The following is a 17,513-nucleotide window of genomic DNA, read 5'->3' on the forward strand; positions in this document are numbered from 1 at the left end:
CTACAGGCTGGACTTCACTTGGTCCGGGTCACAAAATCTTCATTTGACAGCTTCGGCTCTCAGCATCGGTAACTGCAAACATTCCATTCTTCTGTGGCCATACAACATCCTGAAACTCTTCTTTACTTAGCCTTCTCATGGGTACTAGAGATTGGACTGGGCTGGTGGTCCCTGTACTATGCTGGCCCTTGTTGTGAGGAATACTTCCTTTTTTGAATTGATGTTGATGCAACCACTTTGGTCCCTTCTTTGGCATGATTATTATTTAACTGTACACTTGCAGACCTTTTCTAAGAATATGCTATTGTGTTGTGGTGTGCATGTTTATGTATTGTAAATTTTTATCTTGTTTATTTATTTTATAGCTGCCTGGTCTTCTAAGAGAAACTCCATTCTTTGATGACTGATGGAAAAGCCTCATCACTCCCTACTGCTAAATAACCACTTATCTTAATCACCAGCCATTTATCAGTGATCACTGTTATCAAAGCTCCATGGTACGTCATTGAAGTCTTTCTTGGCACCATTTTTTCCAGTCCCTGACTTTGTTTAGAATTAAGATTGACAATTTTTCGCTGATTACTTCCTTATAAATCAGTAAACTTCCTGTTTCTTAGTTAATTAGGGCTTGTTAATTAGAGTTGAAAAAACTTTTATGCAGATGAACACAAACTCCAACATCTCAGCTTGTATATCATTCCAATTTTTTTCCTAAATAATTCACTTATTAGATTTTTTTGTGTTTTGAAAATGATATACTGGAGATCAATTTGACCAGAAATTTAGCCTAAAATTCTGCAATCTGTTTGGAAGAGTTATCTCCTATTTTTCATCCCTTAGGGTCAAAAATAGATTTTGATGCACTAGTATATGAGAGATAAATAACTAATAGACATTTTTCTGCAAATTCCAATTAATTTCATTAACTTTTAGTCATCTTAAAGGTCTTACGCAAGGAAATAGCCGATCAAAATGAACTTAGTCAATTGTAGTTCTATATATAGAGAGAATTTCTGTTCTTTTTTTCTTTTTTCGGCATCCTATTCTAGGCCTACAGTATTGATTTTGGGCTCATTTACTAGGAATACTATAACTTTATTGGAATTGTCCCACTGAATTAAAGGGAATTCTTTTTTCAGGTGCGCATGATGCAACTTCCTGGATGTTTGTCAACATGTGAAACCCACGTGTATTTTGAAGTAGATGTGTTTACTGTCAATTTTCTCTCTTAAATGCCGCATAAGGCGTCTTTTTTCTGATCTCAAATTTTTGCCCAAGAATTAATTTTTATTTTCTCTTTCATTAATTATCTACTGAGAGTCTAGTTACTTAATTAATTTAATTAAAGCTATATAGTAACATATAGTGAAATTATTTCCTTAAACATGTTAAACAAACTTTCCCTTGACAGTCGTGTCGGAAAGCAAAATCCATTTTGATTAGTTTAACAAAATTGTTGTCAGGATTCATAATTAGTCAGTTCTTTAAACATGTTAAAAGTAAATATTATACTGTGCTAGTTATGTGCATTCGTTTTTTGAAATGATGAAAAAATTCTACATATACCCCAAAGCATTACTTGAATTTCATTACTTTTTTTAACAGCTTGTACTAAATATCTAAGTGAAATACATGTACTTTTACATAAAAAAAAAATAGTGAATGGCTCTGAACACATGGTTTATAATTTATTTATCTATTAAAATCAAGAATTTTCATATTTGTTTTAGGTGCGACAGTATGTCTCCAGGTTAAGTGATTGTGTAGATTGATTCCCAGCATAACGATGATTTGCCAAAAGAGCATATGAATAGAAAATTGGTGATGCTTAAAAATATCAGCAGAATACAGAAATTAAGAGACACATATGGAAAAAAACCCTCTATCCAATATTATTTACATATTAGGCCTATACAACTAGAACATGTAACAAGTGAAATTTAAATGTATGCATATATTTACTGTAAATGTATTATATTCAGCGTGTACGATATTTGGCGGAAATTGATTTTTGAACAAGTTAGCGTGAATTTGATTTAGCGAATTCCTTTTTTTTTTTTTTTATTTATGTGTAGAGTGTAAGACATTTAGCGTTGTATTTGAATGAGCGGAAGTTGCTTTCCGCCAAAGGCGCTAAAAAGAATACACAGCCAAATGTAATACGTTTACAGTATTAGAGCTGTTTTAATGTATACAATTGTGTATACATGGTTGCTTGTTTGTTGACTCAGTGTATAGAACATGTACTACTATAATGTACATCTTTCATGTGTTATTTCAATGTGATGTTGAATCACATTTAAAATACAGCAAAGCTTTTACAGCTGAATCCTGTTGTTTTTTTTTAATTATGTACAGTTTTGATTCCCAACAGATCAAAATATAAACATAGAGAATTCTTCATTTCCTGTTATATTTATCTGAAATTTTTAAAGCTCACAGAAAGATTATTACATTGTGATTTTTTTGTATTGAAGCAAATTATTTTAATTTGACTTTAATAAGAAAAACCAAGTGATGTTTAGCTCATCTGAGCCAGAAGCTGAAATGGGTTTGTGATCAAAGTCTGTTCAGTTAATGTATATCACGTTTTACAGACGTTGTTATTTTCAACTTTCTCTCCAGGAGCACATGAACAAGTTTTATTACACTTTTCTTAAAACATCCTTAATAGAAGGACATTCTTATTTTTCATTTCATCTGCAGGGATATGCTCTTTTTCAAGAGGAGAACTTGTGAATCTATATATATTTGAAAATTGATTAGGTCAATAGCTCTCACTGAAAGCTCATTACATTGTGATTATTTTGTATTGAAACAAAGTATTTTAATTTGTGACTTTAATAAGAAAAATCAAGTGATTTTTAGCTCATCTGAGCCTGAAGCTCAAATGGGTTTGTGATCAAAGTATGTTCAGTTAATATATATAATACGTTTAACAGACAAGTTGTTATTTTCAACTTTCTCTCCAGGAGCACATGAACAAGTTTTTTAATAGGAGGGCATTCTTATTTTTCATTTCATATGCAGGGATATGCTCTTTTTCAAGGGGAGAAATTGTGAATCTATATATCCATTTATTTGAAAATTGATTAGATCAATTAGCTAATGAACTTGCTTCTAGAAAAGGCAAAACAACTGGCAACAGCAGGAGATGATTTATTGGTCAAATATCTGCATATTTTAATTCTTGCTTGCTAAATTCTTCACCTTATTTGCCATATACTCAAATACATTGTTAGATTTTGACTTCATGAATGGAAAAAGAATGTTTTAAATAAGAAACAAAACAAAACAAAAAAAAAATAGAAACAAACTGCAGATTCAGTGTTAAAACAATTACTATTACGAAATTTATAAATCCGAAGTAATTGTGTACGAGTTAGCAGTTTTGATAGTTTCATTCGACAAGCTTCTGGTGGCAGGGGACAGTTTCCTTGGTTTTGAAACATGTGGATAGGGGGTATACACCAAAGTCAGATTATGACAGACTAAAGAAAAATCATATTTCCCTTTTATGTCAATACTTGTATTTCATATTAGTGTAGTTAATAAATTATGACCCTAAATTACATGTAATCTATAAATACTGGTGCTGGTGCACAAAACATGCTCTGAGCAGGTTCCCCTTTTTTGCTTTGATTTTCCCTCATTTGGGCTAATCCGCACCACCCCCACACCATCACAGTACCAAACATGGGGATTTAGACACTGTGCACAATCAAGAACCCTATCTGCCCTTCTCAAAAATCTACCTCTCATATGGGGCCATCCACCTTCCCTCACAGCTACAGACCTTTTGCTAGACCCTGCATGTTTTCACCGGAATTTCTTCAGCAACTGACCACGTGTCTTAGTTTCGTATTTGCACCCATCTATATGCTAGGAATCATGGTGACACCTACATGTTGTAAATCAACATTTTTACTAAGCACTCAGCTACATTTGACATGCATCCTAAAATTATTGTATACATTTTTACACATGTAATATCACTTCAAATACAGGGTAATTCCATTTTTTGAAAAAGTTGACCGGGCCTATAGTCCGAAACTGTCCCCTGCTACCTTTAAGAATTCTGACATCTCATGTCATTGACGTCAACTCCCATTTTTGACAAATCTGACTTATTCTGAGTGAAACTACACCAATACATCATGTCGACCGCCCTAAATGTGTACGCAATAAAATTATTTAAAAACCCTACATTTCTGTGTATGATGTTGTCATTTTAGAGTGATGAGAGTGTTCGAGTAAGATCCCTGTGCCTAACAAATAATATTACAAGTATATTGTATCTATGGTAAAAGTGACCTTATATGTGTTGCTACATGCTGAACATGTAATCATGAGAACCTGTGTAGAAAATGATGGATTAGAGAGAGATAAAGGGACATAACTGCTCTTAAAATCAAGAAAATTTCCAACTTCACTGTCTACTTCTTTACATACTGTATATGTATAGACCTGAAATATGCTCTAATTAAGTAAACAACTCCCCAACAAGATTTTGAATACCTGTTCTCTTCTTACATTCTATTCTATGCCATCCTAATAGTGAAAACTAAAGATTCATGCAATTCAGTCAAATGTCAAAGGGGAGGTGGCTTGTTTACAAGTACCACCCATAAATGAGAAAATGGTGTTAACTGTGTTTTTTGTGTACAAAATGTCTCTAAAATGACTTATTTCTCTATCTGCAAGTATTTTTTCATAAATATGTATCATGGTGCTGAGAAGAAATGTGATCTACTGTACCTGAGACCCGTCAATCAGTACAATTTGTTAATTACATGTAGAACATGTAAAACTACATGTAATCTATGTAAAAAGAATGCACAGTATGTGAAGTACCCCAAATAACATTATTTTAACCACTAAGCTTATTTACATGTACTTACATGTCACTATGATACTTGACCAGATTCTGGTTTTCCATAGTACTAAAGCATAGCTTACCCCCCTTGACTCTGTTGTCTACCATTGTGACACTAATGTGATACATCTATTGAAATAAGGGGTTGTATTACATATCTAATACATTTATCTTGATAATATTAATGAAATTGACTGAATTCCATGGGTTTCAAAAAATGCCATTCTCTTAAAGGTGGCAGGGGACAGTTTCCTTGGTTTTGAAACATGTGGATAGGGGGTATACACCAAAGTCAGATTATGACAGACTAATGAAAAATCATATTTCCCTTTTATGTCAATACTTGTATTTCATATTAGTGTAGTTAATAAATTATGACCCTAAATTACATGTAATCTATAAATACTGGTGCTGGTGCACAAAACATGCTCTGAGCAGGTTCCCCTTTTTTGCTTTGATTTTCCCTCATTTGGGCTAATCCGCACCACCCCCACACCATCACAGTACCAAACATGGGGATTTAGACACTGTGCACAATCAAGAACCCTATCTGCCCTTCTCAAAAATCTACCTCTCATATGGGGCCATCCACCTTCCCTCACAGCTACAGACCTTTTGCTAGACCCTGCATGTTTTCACCGGAATTTCTTCAGCAACTGACCACGTGTCTTAGTTTCGTATTTGCACCCATCTATATGCTAGGAATCATGGTGACACCTACATGTTGTAAATCAACATTTTTACTAAGCACTCAGCTACATTTGACATGCATCCTAAAATTATTGTATACATTTTTACACATGTAATATCACTTCAAATACAGGGTAATTCCATTTTTTGAAAAAGTTGACCGGGCCTATAGTCCGAAACTGTCCCCTGCTACCTTTAAGAATTCTGACATCTCATGTCATTGACGTCAACTCCCATTTTTGACAAATCTGACTTATTCTGAGTGAAACTACACCAATACATCATGTCGACCGCCCTAAATGTGTACGCAATAAAATTATTTAAAAACCCTACATTTCTGTGTATGATGTTGTCATTTTAGAGTGATGAGAGTGTTCGAGTAAGATCCCTGTGCCTAACAAATAATATTACAAGTATATTGTATCTATGGTAAAAGTGACCTTATATGTGTTGCTACATGCTGAACATGTAATCATGAGAACCTGTGTAGAAAATGATGGATTAGAGAGAGATAAAGGGACATAACTGCTCTTAAAATCAAGAAAATTTCCAACTTCACTGTCTACTTCTTTACATACTGTATATGTATAGACCTGAAATATGCTCTAATTAAGTAAACAACTCCCCAACAAGATTTTGAATACCTGTTCTCTTCTTACATTCTATTCTATGCCATCCTAATAGTGAAAACTAAAGATTCATGCAATTCAGTCAAATGTCAAAGGGGAGGTGGCTTGTTTACAAGTACCACCCATAAATGAGAAAATGGTGTTAACTGTGTTTTTTGTGTACAAAATGTCTCTAAAATGACTTATTTCTCTATCTGCAAGTATTTTTTCATAAATATGTATCATGGTGCTGAGAAGAAATGTGATCTACTGTACCTGAGACCCGTCAATCAGTACAATTTGTTAATTACATGTAGAACATGTAAAACTACATGTAATCTATGTAAAAAGAATGCACAGTATGTGAAGTACCCCAAATAACATTATTTTAACCACTAAGCTTATTTACATGTACTTACATGTCACTATGATACTTGACCAGATTCTGGTTTTCCATAGTACTAAAGCATAGCTTACCCCCCTTGACTCTGTTGTCTACCATTGTGACACTAATGTGATACATCTATTGAAATAAGGGGTTGTATTACATATCTAATACATTTATCTTGATAATATTAATGAAATTGACTGAATTCCATGGGTTTCAAAAAATGCCATTCTCTTAAAGGTGGCAGGGGACAGTTTCCTTGGTTTTGAAACATGTGGATAGGGGGTATACACCAAAGTCAGATTATGACAGACTAATGAAAAATCATATTTCCCTTTTATGTCAATACTTGTATTTCATATTAGTGTAGTTAATAAATTATGACCCTAAATTACATGTAATCTATAAATACTGGTGCTGGTGCACAAAACATGCTCTGAGCAGGTTCCCCTTTTTTGCTTTGATTTTCCCTCATTTGGGCTAATCCGCACCACCCCCACACCATCACAGTACCAAACATGGGGATTTAGACACTGTGCACAATCAAGAACCCTATCTGCCCTTCTCAAAAATCTACCTCTCATATGGGGCCATCCACCTTCCCTCACAGCTACAGACCTTTTGCTAGACCCTGCATGTTTTCACCGGAATTTCTTCAGCAACTGACCACGTGTCTTAGTTTCGTATTTGCACCCATCTATATGCTAGGAATCATGGTGACACCTACATGTTGTAAATCAACATTTTTACTAAGCACTCAGCTACATTTGACATGCATCCTAAAATTATTGTATACATTTTTACACATGTAATATCACTTCAAATACAGGGTAATTCCATTTTTTGAAAAAGTTGACCGGGCCTATAGTCCGAAACTGTCCCCTGCTACCTTTAAGAATTCTGACATCTCATGTCATTGACGTCAACTCCCATTTTTGACAAATCTGACTTATTCTGAGTGAAACTACACCAATACATCATGTCGACCGCCCTAAATGTGTACGCAATAAAATTATTTAAAAACCCTACATTTCTGTGTATGATGTTGTCATTTTAGAGTGATGAGAGTGTTCGAGTAAGATCCCTGTGCCTAACAAATAATATTACAAGTATATTGTATCTATGGTAAAAGTGACCTTATATGTGTTGCTACATGCTGAACATGTAATCATGAGAACCTGTGTAGAAAATGATGGATTAGAGAGAGATAAAGGGACATAACTGCTCTTAAAATCAAGAAAATTTCCAACTTCACTGTCTACTTCTTTACATACTGTATATGTATAGACCTGAAATATGCTCTAATTAAGTAAACAACTCCCCAACAAGATTTTGAATACCTGTTCTCTTCTTACATTCTATTCTATGCCATCCTAATAGTGAAAACTAAAGATTCATGCAATTCAGTCAAATGTCAAAGGGGAGGTGGCTTGTTTACAAGTACCACCCATAAATGAGAAAATGGTGTTAACTGTGTTTTTTGTGTACAAAATGTCTCTAAAATGACTTATTTCTCTATCTGCAAGTATTTTTTCATAAATATGTATCATGGTGCTGAGAAGAAATGTGATCTACTGTACCTGAGACCCGTCAATCAGTACAATTTGTTAATTACATGTAGAACATGTAAAACTACATGTAATCTATGTAAAAAGAATGCACAGTATGTGAAGTACCCCAAATAACATTATTTTAACCACTAAGCTTATTTACATGTACTTACATGTCACTATGATACTTGACCAGATTCTGGTTTTCCATAGTACTAAAGCATAGCTTACCCCCCTTGACTCTGTTGTCTACCATTGTGACACTAATGTGATACATCTATTGAAATAAGGGGTTGTATTACATATCTAATACATTTATCTTGATAATATTAATGAAATTGACTGAATTCCATGGGTTTCAAAAAATGCCATTCTCTTAAAGGTGGCAGGGGACAGTTTCCTTGGTTTTGAAACATGTGGATAGGGGGTATACACCAAAGTCAGATTATGACAGACTAATGAAAAATCATATTTCCCTTTTATGTCAATACTTGTATTTCATATTAGTGTAGTTAATAAATTATGACCCTAAATTACATGTAATCTATAAATACTGGTGCTGGTGCACAAAACATGCTCTGAGCAGGTTCCCCTTTTTTGCTTTGATTTTCCCTCATTTGGGCTAATCCGCACCACCCCCACACCATCACAGTACCAAACATGGGGATTTAGACACTGTGCACAATCAAGAACCCTATCTGCCCTTCTCAAAAATCTACCTCTCATATGGGGCCATCCACCTTCCCTCACAGCTACAGACCTTTTGCTAGACCCTGCATGTTTTCACCGGAATTTCTTCAGCAACTGACCACGTGTCTTAGTTTCGTATTTGCACCCATCTATATGCTAGGAATCATGGTGACACCTACATGTTGTAAATCAACATTTTTACTAAGCACTCAGCTACATTTGACATGCATCCTAAAATTATTGTATACATTTTTACACATGTAATATCACTTCAAATACAGGGTAATTCCATTTTTTGAAAAAGTTGACCGGGCCTATAGTCCGAAACTGTCCCCTGCTACCTTTAAGAATTCTGACATCTCATGTCATTGACGTCAACTCCCATTTTTGACAAATCTGACTTATTCTGAGTGAAACTACACCAATACATCATGTCGACCGCCCTAAATGTGTACGCAATAAAATTATTTAAAAACCCTACATTTCTGTGTATGATGTTGTCATTTTAGAGTGATGAGAGTGTTCGAGTAAGATCCCTGTGCCTAACAAATAATATTACAAGTATATTGTATCTATGGTAAAAGTGACCTTATATGTGTTGCTACATGCTGAACATGTAATCATGAGAACCTGTGTAGAAAATGATGGATTAGAGAGAGATAAAGGGACATAACTGCTCTTAAAATCAAGAAAATTTCCAACTTCACTGTCTACTTCTTTACATACTGTATATGTATAGACCTGAAATATGCTCTAATTAAGTAAACAACTCCCCAACAAGATTTTGAATACCTGTTCTCTTCTTACATTCTATTCTATGCCATCCTAATAGTGAAAACTAAAGATTCATGCAATTCAGTCAAATGTCGTCAAAGGGGAGGTGGCTTGTTTACAAGTACCACCCATAAATGAGAAAATGGTGTTAACTGTGTTTTTTGTGTACAAAATGTCTCTAAAATGACTTATTTCTCTATCTGCAAGTATTTTTTCATAAATATGTATCATGGTGCTGAGAAGAAATGTGATCTACTGTACCTGAGACCCGTCAATCAGTACAATTTGTTAATTACATGTAGAACATGTAAAACTACATGTAATCTATGTAAAAAGAATGCACAGTATGTGAAGTACCCCAAATAACATTATTTTAACCACTAAGCTTATTTACATGTACTTACATGTCACTATGATACTTGACCAGATTCTGGTTTTCCATAGTACTAAAGCATAGCTTACCCCCCTTGACTCTGTTGTCTACCATTGTGACACTAATGTGATACATCTATTGAAATAAGGGGTTGTATTACATATCTAATACATTTATCTTGATAATATTAATGAAATTGACTGAATTCCATGGGTTTCAAAAAATGCCATTCTCTTAAATAAGGTGGCAGGGGACAGTTTCCTTGGTTTTGAAACATGTGGATAGGGGGTATACACCAAAGTCAGATTATGACAGACTAATGAAAAATCATATTTCCCTTTTATGTCAATACTTGTATTTCATATTAGTGTAGTTAATAAATTATGACCCTAAATTACATGTAATCTATAAATACTGGTGCTGGTGCACAAAACATGCTCTGAGCAGGTTCCCCTTTTTTGCTTTGATTTTCCCTCATTTGGGCTAATCCGCACCACCCCCACACCATCACAGTACCAAACATGGGGATTTAGACACTGTGCACAATCAAGAACCCTATCTGCCCTTCTCAAAAATCTACCTCTCATATGGGGCCATCCACCTTCCCTCACAGCTACAGACCTTTTGCTAGACCCTGCATGTTTTCACCGGAATTTCTTCAGCAACTGACCACGTGTCTTAGTTTCGTATTTGCACCCATCTATATGCTAGGAATCATGGTGACACCTACATGTTGTAAATCAACATTTTTACTAAGCACTCAGCTACATTTGACATGCATCCTAAAATTATTGTATACATTTTTACACATGTAATATCACTTCAAATACAGGGTAATTCCATTTTTTGAAAAAGTTGACCGGGCCTATAGTCCGAAACTGTCCCCTGCTACCTTTAAGAATTCTGACATCTCATGTCATTGACGTCAACTCCCATTTTTGACAAATCTGACTTATTCTGAGTGAAACTACACCAATACATCATGTCGACCGCCCTAAATGTGTACGCAATAAAATTATTTAAAAACCCTACATTTCTGTGTATGATGTTGTCATTTTAGAGTGATGAGAGTGTTCGAGTAAGATCCCTGTGCCTAACAAATAATATTACAAGTATATTGTATCTATGGTAAAAGTGACCTTATATGTGTTGCTACATGCTGAACATGTAATCATGAGAACCTGTGTAGAAAATGATGGATTAGAGAGAGATAAAGGGACATAACTGCTCTTAAAATCAAGAAAATTTCCAACTTCACTGTCTACTTCTTTACATACTGTATATGTATAGACCTGAAATATGCTCTAATTAAGTAAACAACTCCCCAACAAGATTTTGAATACCTGTTCTCTTCTTACATTCTATTCTATGCCATCCTAATAGTGAAAACTAAAGATTCATGCAATTCAGTCAAATGTCAAAGGGGAGGTGGCTTGTTTACAAGTACCACCCATAAATGAGAAAATGGTGTTAACTGTGTTTTTTGTGTACAAAATGTCTCTAAAATGACTTATTTCTCTATCTGCAAGTATTTTTTCATAAATATGTATCATGGTGCTGAGAAGAAATGTGATCTACTGTACCTGAGACCCGTCAATCAGTACAATTTGTTAATTACATGTAGAACATGTAAAACTACATGTAATCTATGTAAAAAGAATGCACAGTATGTGAAGTACCCCAAATAACATTATTTTAACCACTAAGCTTATTTACATGTACTTACATGTCACTATGATACTTGACCAGATTCTGGTTTTCCATAGTACTAAAGCATAGCTTACCCCCCTTGACTCTGTTGTCTACCATTGTGACACTAATGTGATACATCTATTGAAATAAGGGGTTGTATTACATATCTAATACATTTATCTTGATAATATTAATGAAATTGACTGAATTCCATGGGTTTCAAAAAATGCCATTCTCTTAAATAAGGTGGCAGGGGACAGTTTCCTTGGTTTTGAAACATGTGGATAGGGGGTATACACCAAAGTCAGATTATGACAGACTAATGAAAAATCATATTTCCCTTTTATGTCAATACTTGTATTTCATATTAGTGTAGTTAATAAATTATGACCCTAAATTACATGTAATCTATAAATACTGGTGCTGGTGCACAAAACATGCTCTGAGCAGGTTCCCCTTTTTTGCTTTGATTTTCCCTCATTTGGGCTAATCCGCACCACCCCCACACCATCACAGTACCAAACATGGGGATTTAGACACTGTGCACAATCAAGAACCCTATCTGCCCTTCTCAAAAATCTACCTCTCATATGGGGCCATCCACCTTCCCTCACAGCTACAGACCTTTTGCTAGACCCTGCATGTTTTCACCGGAATTTCTTCAGCAACTGACCACGTGTCTTAGTTTCGTATTTGCACCCATCTATATGCTAGGAATCATGGTGACACCTACATGTTGTAAATCAACATTTTTACTAAGCACTCAGCTACATTTGACATGCATCCTAAAATTATTGTATACATTTTTACACATGTAATATCACTTCAAATACAGGGTAATTCCATTTTTTGAAAAAGTTGACCGGGCCTATAGTCCGAAACTGTCCCCTGCTACCTTTAAGAATTCTGACATCTCATGTCATTGACGTCAACTCCCATTTTTGACAAATCTGACTTATTCTGAGTGAAACTACACCAATACATCATGTCGACCGCCCTAAATGTGTACGCAATAAAATTATTTAAAAACCCTACATTTCTGTGTATGATGTTGTCATTTTAGAGTGATGAGAGTGTTCGAGTAAGATCCCTGTGCCTAACAAATAATATTACAAGTATATTGTATCTATGGTAAAAGTGACCTTATATGTGTTGCTACATGCTGAACATGTAATCATGAGAACCTGTGTAGAAAATGATGGATTAGAGAGAGATAAAGGGACATAACTGCTCTTAAAATCAAGAAAATTTCCAACTTCACTGTCTACTTCTTTACATACTGTATATGTATAGACCTGAAATATGCTCTAATTAAGTAAACAACTCCCCAACAAGATTTTGAATACCTGTTCTCTTCTTACATTCTATTCTATGCCATCCTAATAGTGAAAACTAAAGATTCATGCAATTCAGTCAAATGTCAAAGGGGAGGTGGCTTGTTTACAAGTACCACCCATAAATGAGAAAATGGTGTTAACTGTGTTTTTTGTGTACAAAATGTCTCTAAAATGACTTATTTCTCTATCTGCAAGTATTTTTTCATAAATATGTATCATGGTGCTGAGAAGAAATGTGATCTACTGTACCTGAGACCCGTCAATCAGTACAATTTGTTAATTACATGTAGAACATGTAAAACTACATGTAATCTATGTAAAAAGAATGCACAGTATGTGAAGTACCCCAAATAACATTATTTTAACCACTAAGCTTATTTACATGTACTTACATGTCACTATGATACTTGACCAGATTCTGGTTTTCCATAGTACTAAAGCATAGCTTACCCCCCTTGACTCTGTTGTCTACCATTGTGACACTAATGTGATACATCTATTGAAATAAGGGGTTGTATTACATATCTAATACATTTATCTTGATAATATTAATGAAATTGACTGAATTCCATGGGTTTCAAAAAATGCCATTCTCTTAAATAAGGTGGCAGGGGACAGTTTCCTTGGTTTTGAAACATGTGGATAGGGGGTATACACCAAAGTCAGATTATGACAGACTAATGAAAAATCATATTTCCCTTTTATGTCAATACTTGTATTTCATATTAGTGTAGTTAATAAATTATGACCCTAAATTACATGTAATCTATAAATACTGGTGCTGGTGCACAAAACATGCTCTGAGCAGGTTCCCCTTTTTTGCTTTGATTTTCCCTCATTTGGGCTAATCCGCACCACCCCCACACCATCACAGTACCAAACATGGGGATTTAGACACTGTGCACAATCAAGAACCCTATCTGCCCTTCTCAAAAATCTACCTCTCATATGGGGCCATCCACCTTCCCTCACAGCTACAGACCTTTTGCTAGACCCTGCATGTTTTCACCGGAATTTCTTCAGCAACTGACCACGTGTCTTAGTTTCGTATTTGCACCCATCTATATGCTAGGAATCATGGTGACACCTACATGTTGTAAATCAACATTTTTACTAAGCACTCAGCTACATTTGACATGCATCCTAAAATTATTGTATACATTTTTACACATGTAATATCACTTCAAATACAGGGTAATTCCATTTTTTGAAAAAGTTGACCGGGCCTATAGTCCGAAACTGTCCCCTGCTACCTTTAAGAATTCTGACATCTCATGTCATTGACGTCAACTCCCATTTTTGACAAATCTGACTTATTCTGAGTGAAACTACACCAATACATCATGTCGACCGCCCTAAATGTGTACGCAATAAAATTATTTAAAAACCCTACATTTCTGTGTATGATGTTGTCATTTTAGAGTGATGAGAGTGTTCGAGTAAGATCCCTGTGCCTAACAAATAATATTACAAGTATATTGTATCTATGGTAAAAGTGACCTTATATGTGTTGCTACATGCTGAACATGTAATCATGAGAACCTGTGTAGAAAATGATGGATTAGAGAGAGATAAAGGGACATAACTGCTCTTAAAATCAAGAAAATTTCCAACTTCACTGTCTACTTCTTTACATACTGTATATGTATAGACCTGAAATATGCTCTAATTAAGTAAACAACTCCCCAACAAGATTTTGAATACCTGTTCTCTTCTTACATTCTATTCTATGCCATCCTAATAGTGAAAACTAAAGATTCATGCAATTCAGTCAAATGTCAAAGGGGAGGTGGCTTGTTTACAAGTACCACCCATAAATGAGAAAATGGTGTTAACTGTGTTTTTTGTGTACAAAATGTCTCTAAAATGACTTATTTCTCTATCTGCAAGTATTTTTTCATAAATATGTATCATGGTGCTGAGAAGAAATGTGATCTACTGTACCTGAGACCCGTCAATCAGTACAATTTGTTAATTACATGTAGAACATGTAAAACTACATGTAATCTATGTAAAAAGAATGCACAGTATGTGAAGTACCCCAAATAACATTATTTTAACCACTAAGCTTATTTACATGTACTTACATGTCACTATGATACTTGACCAGATTCTGGTTTTCCATAGTACTAAAGCATAGCTTACCCCCCTTGACTCTGTTGTCTACCATTGTGACACTAATGTGATACATCTATTGAAATAAGGGGTTGTATTACATATCTAATACATTTATCTTGATAATATTAATGAAATTGACTGAATTCCATGGGTTTCAAAAAATGCCATTCTCTTAAATAAGGTGGCAGGGGACAGTTTCCTTGGTTTTGAAACATGTGGATAGGGGGTATACACCAAAGTCAGATTATGACAGACTAATGAAAAATCATATTTCCCTTTTATGTCAATACTTGTATTTCATATTAGTGTAGTTAATAAATTATGACCCTAAATTACATGTAATCTATAAATACTGGTGCTGGTGCACAAAACATGCTCTGAGCAGGTTCCCCTTTTTTGCTTTGATTTTCCCTCATTTGGGCTAATCCGCACCACCCCCACACCATCACAGTACCAAACATGGGGATTTAGACACTGTGCACAATCAAGAACCCTATCTGCCCTTCTCAAAAATCTACCTCTCATATGGGGCCATCCACCTTCCCTCACAGCTACAGACCTTTTGCTAGACCCTGCATGTTTTCACCGGAATTTCTTCAGCAACTGACCACGTGTCTTAGTTTCGTATTTGCACCCATCTATATGCTAGGAATCATGGTGACACCTACATGTTGTAAATCAACATTTTTACTAAGCACTCAGCTACATTTGACATGCATCCTAAAATTATTGTATACATTTTTACACATGTAATATCACTTCAAATACAGGGTAATTCCATTTTTTGAAAAAGTTGACCGGGCCTATAGTCCGAAACTGTCCCCTGCTACCTTTAAGAATTCTGACATCTCATGTCATTGACGTCAACTCCCATTTTTGACAAATCTGACTTATTCTGAGTGAAACTACACCAATACATCATGTCGACCGCCCTAAATGTGTACGCAATAAAATTATTTAAAAACCCTACATTTCTGTGTATGATGTTGTCATTTTAGAGTGATGAGAGTGTTCGAGTAAGATCCCTGTGCCTAACAAATAATATTACAAGTATATTGTATCTATGGTAAAAGTGACCTTATATGTGTTGCTACATGCTGAACATGTAATCATGAGAACCTGTGTAGAAAATGATGGATTAGAGAGAGATAAAGGGACATAACTGCTCTTAAAATCAAGAAAATTTCCAACTTCACTGTCTACTTCTTTACATACTGTATATGTATAGACCTGAAATATGCTCTAATTAAGTAAACAACTCCCCAACAAGATTTTGAATACCTGTTCTCTTCTTACATTCTATTCTATGCCATCCTAATAGTGAAAACTAAAGATTCATGCAATTCAGTCAAATGTCAAAGGGGAGGTGGCTTGTTTACAAGTACCACCCATAAATGAGAAAATGGTGTTAACTGTGTTTTTTGTGTACAAAATGTCTCTAAAATGACTTATTTCTCTATCTGCAAGTATTTTTTCATAAATATGTATCATGGTGCTGAGAAGAAATGTGATCTACTGTACCTGAGACCCGTCAATCAGTACAATTTGTTAATTACATGTAGAACATGTAAAACTACATGTAATCTATGTAAAAAGAATGCACAGTATGTGAAGTACCCCAAATAACATTATTTTAACCACTAAGCTTATTTACATGTACTTACATGTCACTATGATACTTGACCAGATTCTGGTTTTCCATAGTACTAAAGCATAGCTTACCCCCCTTGACTCTGTTGTCTACCATTGTGACACTAATGTGATACATCTATTGAAATAAGGGGTTGTATTACATATCTAATACATTTATCTTGATAATATTAATGAAATTGACTGAATTCCATGGGTTTCAAAAAATGCCATTCTCTTAAATAAGGTGGCAGGGGACAGTTTCCTTGGTTTTGAAACATGTGGATAGGGGGTATACACCAAAGTCAGATTATGACAGACTAATGAAAAATCATATTTCCCTTTTATGTCAATACTTGTATTTCATATTAGTGTAGTTAATAAATTATGACCCTAAATTACATGTAATCTATAAATACTGGTGCTGGTGCACAAAACATGCTCTGAGCAGGTTCCCCTTTTTTGCTTTGATTTTCCCTCATTTGGGCTAATCCGCACCACCCCCACACCATCACAGTACCAAACATGGGGATTTAGACACTGTGCACAATCAAGAACCCTATCTGCCCTTCTCAAAAATCTACCTCTCATATGGGGCCATCCACCTTCCCTCACAGCTACAGACCTTTTGCTAGACCCTGCATGTTTTCACCGGAATTTCTTCAGCAACTGACCACGTGTCTTAGTTTCGTATTTGCACCCATCTATATGCTAGGAATCATGGTGACACCTACATGTTGTAAATCAACATTTTTACTAAGCACTCAGCTACATTTGACATGCATCCT

The 17,513-nt window shown here is 35.0% G+C and overlaps 1 protein-coding gene and 1 long non-coding RNA gene across 2 annotated transcripts in view; one reads left to right on the forward strand and one right to left on the reverse strand.

The window, feature by feature from the left end:
- Positions 1–17,513, reverse strand: part of LOC130051336 (uncharacterized) — a 181,289-nt gene that overhangs the window by 46,857 nt on the left and 116,919 nt on the right. The window lies entirely within an intron of this gene.
- Positions 145–2,329, forward strand: LOC125677077 (uncharacterized). Its single transcript, XR_008799812.1, has 3 exons — positions 145–497; positions 1,140–1,199; positions 1,731–2,329. It is a non-coding gene; the product is annotated as an uncharacterized LOC125677077 (long non-coding RNA).

This window comes from Ostrea edulis, chromosome 1, assembly GCF_947568905.1.
Source record: "Ostrea edulis chromosome 1, xbOstEdul1.1, whole genome shotgun sequence".
Classification (NCBI taxonomy): domain Eukaryota; kingdom Metazoa; phylum Mollusca; class Bivalvia; order Ostreida; family Ostreidae; genus Ostrea; species Ostrea edulis.